Source organism: Maylandia zebra, linkage group LG1 (genome assembly GCF_041146795.1).
Source record: "Maylandia zebra isolate NMK-2024a linkage group LG1, Mzebra_GT3a, whole genome shotgun sequence".
NCBI lineage: Eukaryota > Metazoa > Chordata > Actinopteri > Cichliformes > Cichlidae > Maylandia > Maylandia zebra.
In genome coordinates this window covers 1,556,454-1,562,453 of record NC_135167.1, presented here as the reverse complement: position 1 = coordinate 1,562,453, position 6,000 = coordinate 1,556,454, and the positions used below count along the sequence as shown (strand labels likewise).

General features: G+C 47.9%; 1 protein-coding gene across 4 annotated transcripts in view; it reads left to right on the top strand.

Moving 5' to 3' along the window:
* The first annotated feature begins 958 nt into the window (after positions 1 to 958).
* Positions 959 to 6,000, top strand: part of dok4 (docking protein 4) — a 57,853-nt gene continuing 52,811 nt past the window's right edge. For 2 of the 4 annotated variants that reach the window (XM_014411149.4, XM_024803281.2), the window contains exon 1: positions 959 to 1,210. The gene's annotated coding sequence lies outside the window, so the exon portion shown is untranslated. Of the gene's footprint in view, positions 1,211 to 1,542; positions 1,596 to 1,615; positions 1,724 to 6,000 lie in introns of those variants that run through there. The other 2 variants (XM_076883313.1, XM_076883335.1) reach the window with 2 other exon arrangements.

The following is a 6,000-nucleotide window of genomic DNA, read 5'->3' as shown; positions in this document are numbered from 1 at the left end:
TGCCACAGACGCAGGTAAGTCACCGCAGCACCCCACCCGTGCACATCGTTTCCACCTCACCCGTGCCCTGCGCTCATGATCAAGGTCAAGTGGCTTTATTGTCATTCCAACCATATGCAGTGGTACAGTACACGGTAAAATGAGACAACGTTCCTCCAAGACCAATCAACATGGGACTACATAAAGTGCAATGTGCAAAGATGTCACATCTGCCTATCCCAGCTGTCTTAGGGTGAGAGGCAGGGTACACCCTGGAGAGGTCACCAGTCTGTCGCAGGGCTAACACAGACAGACAACCATTCGCACTCACACCTACGGGCATTTTGGAATTTCCACATTAACCACATAACTGCATGTCTTTGGACTGTGGGAGGAAGCCGGAGTACCCAGAGAGAACTACATCAGAAAATAAAGGATCACATCTGGATTTGTATATAGAAACACATCTTTATTCTCACAGATGTTCCTGTACACTATGCCGGCCACTTGGTTATGGCGTTCCATGTATGCCTTGCCTGCTAGCATCTTGCACCCTGCTGTTATGTGCTGGATTGTCTCTGGGGCATCTTTACACAGCCTGCACCTGGGGTCTTACCTGGTGTGATAGACCCCAGCCTCTATGGCTCTTGTGCTGCCATGATTAGTGCCTCTGTGCTGTCTTTCAGTCCAGCTTTGTGCAGTCATAGATTTTATCAATTTATCTAATGTATGTGTGAGTGAGGCGTGGTGTAATTAATGAAGGCCAGCGGGTCTTAATACATTTCTACATCTTCACAGCAGATCAAATATTTTGTGTGGATGAAACATAAAATCAAGACTTTCCTCTGAGCTGTTCTGTTGTGTCTGATGCTGGAAATCAGCGTGGCTTTTTTGCCTGAGCCTTTTTGGGGGTGTTACGGTAGGAGGCGGGTCCTGCTGGAGCGTGGCTGGCTGGGCGTGTTTAGTGTGTGCGAGACAGAGAGCGTGTATGTGTGTATGCCCTGTCGGGCTCCTCTCTCCTCCTGCACGGCTCAGCTCAGCTCGGCTCAGCTCGGCCGGGAGGAACGGCGCACACAGGCGCGCGCACACGGACGCTGATCCGCACACAAACCGAACCGCCCGCGCGTGGATCCGCTGGATTTACCGGCTGCAGGGAGGAGGCTGAGAGAGCACCGGGAGCCGTCCGAGCACCGGGAGGGACCCCGCCCGGACAGCCGCAGCTGTCAGCCAGGTAACGGAGACTGCAGATGTGCGCGCGCGCATGTGTGGCAGAGTTTGCGGTGACGGCGATGTCCCGTCCGGTTCCGCCAGCCCGGTCTCCTTTGTTAGGTCACAGCGTCGCGTTCATTTCACGCTCCGTGTTTTTGTCTGTTTCTGTGTTTCCTCGTAAAAACACGATTTCAATAAACCGACGAACCATTTACAGAAAAGTGTTCGGAGAGCACGTTCAGCCATGTCAGTGGGTTTGTGTCACCTGTGCGGCGTGGACACCTGACATCTGCGCTCTCACTATAGTCGTGATATTTATTTGACTTCGTGGGCATTTCTTCTCTTATCTTCCAGTTTTGGGGGTTTTTCTTATATCCAGTGATTCAGGAGGTCGAGCAGGTCCGAAGGTTGGTGGTTCAATTCCTGGCAGCTCCAGTGTGCATGACAAAGTATCCTTGGCAAGATACTAACCCAAGCTGCTGTCTGCGCGTCCATCACTGAGACAGAAGTGCGCGTGTGCGCCGTGGGGGCTCAGGTAGAGGAGAAAAGCGCTCATCTGAAAAACATTCATGAGATTTGATCTACAGTTTTACTCATTGGACACCTTAAAAGAAAGAAATCTCTTTTCTTTTGGGACATTTTTCCCGCGTGGGGCTCTTTTGTTGAATCACATTATATTTTGTTCCACTACTTTATGAAGCTGGTATCTTATTTTCTAGGTTGTTTTTAATGTCTTGTCTACATTTGAGACACATAAATTATATCTTACTGTAATTTCATAACTTTCTGAAATATTAATAAAGAAAATAATCATGTTGCATCCTGTCAAAGAACCCCTCTGCTGGCTTCCTTCTTTGAGCCAGTCCTGCAGAGGTGCCGTCAGTTACACTCAAACACCTAACGCTGATCTCCTTGATGTGTGGTGGTCAGGTGGAGGTGTGGACCTCATCCTCCTGGAGGAAGTGATGCCCCGTAGGTCCTCCTCCCTCAGTGAGAAATGCGTGTGATGCAGAAAGAGTTTATGTGTTTGTCTCTCAATAAAATCCCTAACTGTGGATTTGGTCCACAGCCGAGCCGCCTCGTTTGGTGGATGGTGTGACTCCATGGTTGTGCAGCCTAATCCTGATCCTGCTGAAAAGTATCACAGGGTGATGTTTTCTCCTGGGACCGCTCCCCGCCTGATAATGGAGCCTCTGCTTCAGAGCTGCTAATGAACCGCGGCTCTCTGTTATCTCAGCAGCCATAAAGTGATGCTGGTAGTGAGTCTGATAATACAGGGGACCGATGGGGAGGGACGGGAGGGTTTCCAATGAGAGTCTTTCACGCTGTTACTGCTGGAACATCACAGCAGTGGGCAAAATAGCATAGGATGGCATTATGGGAAGAAGGCGAGCTGGCAGAGGCAGTGTGACAGTTTGGGGGATCTTCTGCTGGGAAACCATCTACATGTGACTCTGACACGTCCCACCAACAACAGCACTGTTGCAGACCGTGTGCACCCTTTCATGGAAATGGCGCTCCCCGATGGCTGTGGTCTCTTTCAGCAGGACGATGCACTAATGCACAGAAACGGTTCAGGAGCAGTTTGAGGAGCACAACAACCACTTTGAGGTGTTGCCTTGGCCTCCAGATTCCCCGGATCTCGGTCCAGTGGAGCATCTGTGGGATGTGCTGGACACACAGTCTGATCCACGGAGGCCCACCTCACAGCTTACAGGACTGACAGGACCTGCTGCTGACACGTTGGTGCAGATACCACAGCGCGCCTTCAGGGGTCGAGCGGAGGCCACGCCTCGAAGGTTAATGTTATGTCTGGTTGGTGTAGGAATCAGTCCATTTCCCATTTGAGGAGACTTCTATCAGCCATCATCTGAAAATAATTTCACATTTTAGCATTGATGTAAATGTGTCTGGTAGATGGCACAGGAAGTCCAAACCTGACCTGATACAATCAGAGATAAGTTAAACTGACACTGAGGTTAATATTGCACACAGGTGAATTTCAGCAGGTCTTTGTGCCTCCAATTAATCGGCCTTCATAATTTCATGAGCTGTGTTATTGGGACCTGTTGTCAGCTCTTCATCTCCAACACGAAGCTGGGTCAAATCCATAGATTTATGTCCCTACAACATGAGTAATTGTCAGAGAGCAGACCTCCTGTGCTGATGGATCAGGTGTGCTGTGTGTAATTTACAGCTCTAATGGTGCAAACACGCAGCAAAGGTGAAGGCGTCTCGTTAGTTTGACAGATCTACGACTCACACAGCAGCCGGCAATCAATCCCGAACGCACGCTTTTATACGTTTCTGTGTGTGTGTGTGTGCACGCGTGTGCGCATGCAGGGCTGCATATGCTCATGCATATTCAAATCTCAATTTGGGTCTGTGTCAATCATGCCTGTGGGTGTGTGTGTGTGTGTGTGTGTGTGTGTGTGTGCACCGTGTTTACATCTTTGTGGGGACCAATAATTGAAAGTTTCCCATACTTGTGGGGACCAACAGCTCTTATGGGGACAAAATCCTGGTCCCCACGAGTTTGAAGAGATTTTTGAGGCTATAAATGTGGTTTTAGTGTCAGGGCTACAGTTGGGCTATGGTTAGGGTCAGGGTAAACGGGAAAGCATTATGTCAATTAGATGTCCCCACTAAGATATGAAAACACGACTGTGTGTGTGAACATATATATTTATATATGTGTGTGTGCTTTCGTGTGCTTGTGTGTGTGCATACGTGTGTGTTTCTCAGTCTCTGGGTGAATGAGTAAGGGGATACACTGGGGAGCTGGAGGGAGGGAGTGAGGAGAAGCTGGAGGAAGATAAGGAGGAGGACTTCTCTCCGGTGTTTTTCCTGCTCTAATTTGCTCTGACAGCAGCTCCTCTGGCTCAGACTGAACGAGCCTTTACACTGAGGAGAGAGAGAGTGTGGAGTATTCCCACTGTCTCTCTAACAGGCTTTAATTGGTGATGCTACAGTAACTGTATAGAGCGGTGTACTTCTGTAGTTCCACTACAAACTTCCTGTTGTGTTTTCAGCTCTTGCTAATTATCCAATATCCCTGCTGCGGATTACAAATCAGCCGATACACGAGTTGAATAATTAGGGCAGCCGGAGCTCGTTGTTATTGTTACTGTGAATTAAAAGTGTTTTCACCACAAATATCCTGCTTCCTGTGCTGCTCTGTAAAACAAATACTAGAGTGAAGGAAAAATCACTGCCAGCCAAGTGTGAAGCACTGTTCGGTTTAAAGAGATCATTTCCCCCTCATAACCGCTATGTGGTGTGTGTGTGTGTGTGTGGGGGGGGGGGGGGGGGTATTGTATGATTAGGGGTTTTAGAGGCAGGTGGGTGGTGACCTCAGATGTGGCACCGACATGGCAGGTAGCTGGTAACGTTGTAGCGTTGACCATTTTTAAATCAAACTGCCTTTTAAGATGGACGTTGTGACGCCCCGCCTGTATTAACACCTGTATTAAGCAGGTAAATACCTGCCCCCCTGCTTTGGAGGTAATGTTGCTCACTTTTGCCTTCTCGGCTAAGGAGGAAGTGGTGATCATCCAAGACATTCAGACTTGTTGGTGAGGTTGGTGCTGTTAATGACCTGCATGGTGTGTGAATTTTAAAGTGATGGGAGTGGAGCCAGGGAGCCAAAGGCAGTGACGTGAAATAATAACGTTTGTGAGGTGAACGGAGATGTTGTTGTTTTTGGTGTTTGCAGCAGTGTAACAGCATAAATGAAACCTGACAGCCACATCCTTAAAAACACTCTGCTGGTGGAAGCGGTTTGCCTCGCTGCACAGCCCCGTGTGTCACCTGTCTGATGATACATTACAGGTGTGTGTTTGTCCTGCACGCTATCATTTCAGCTTATTACAGCCTTTTTCAGGTGCCGGCAGACTGATTATTAGGCTTCAGACGGCCCTCTGCTTTATGACGTCTGCCAGACTTGTGTTAGTACGCATGCACATTTGTGCACGTGCACATCGGCGTGCTGTGGCTTTAGTCTGAAGCTGTTATCGCTCCACTATCTTCCATCAGAAATCTTGACTTTAGCACTTTGCACAGTGAGATGAGCACAAATACGTGTGTCCAGCAAACATTCTGAGTAACACTGGAATAACTAATGTTGACTAGAAGGAAGTTTGTGCAGAAGATGCTCGCTGTCCATTTCAAATGAACACGGTGGTGAAGGCCAGCCGTCTCTTCCAAAGCCAGGTGGACTTCTCGCTCTCACTCTTCAGACCAAGAAGTCACAGCATCAGGATGTTTTTCCTGTGGTTTAGCTTCTCCCAGAGTTGTTTTATTTTATTGTAATTAATAAAAGATCACTTAAACAATTGTTTTCGAGCAGACCGGGAGGTTACACATCTTCAACCAGAACTCCCCCCTGTTCAGCATGGGGGGGTCATCCTTCTGTTGATGAGTCCAAACTGAAACCAAACAATGTTCTTACTTGTGAGAAATATGCAAAAAAAGTCATGAAAACCTGCAGACACGAACATCCTGAACACCGAGCTCCCTGCAGGTTTATAACATCAGCTGTTCGAACATTAACTTCAGTTTCCATTTTGGCTTCCAGCAATTATTAAATCAACATATTTGAGGGAAAAATCCAAATTTAGCTCGTTTTGGAATAATTGTCTTATTTTGGCCCTCAGCATCTCTTTGCTTTGCTCGTGGACGTTGAGTCTGTCTGACTGCAAGCTTTTCACAGCCACAGATGTCGTGTTTAAACAAAGACTTATGATATTTGGTGTTTCTTCCCTCATTTTGCATGTGAAAGACATTTATGGTGCAGTGGAGTTTCAGCTGATG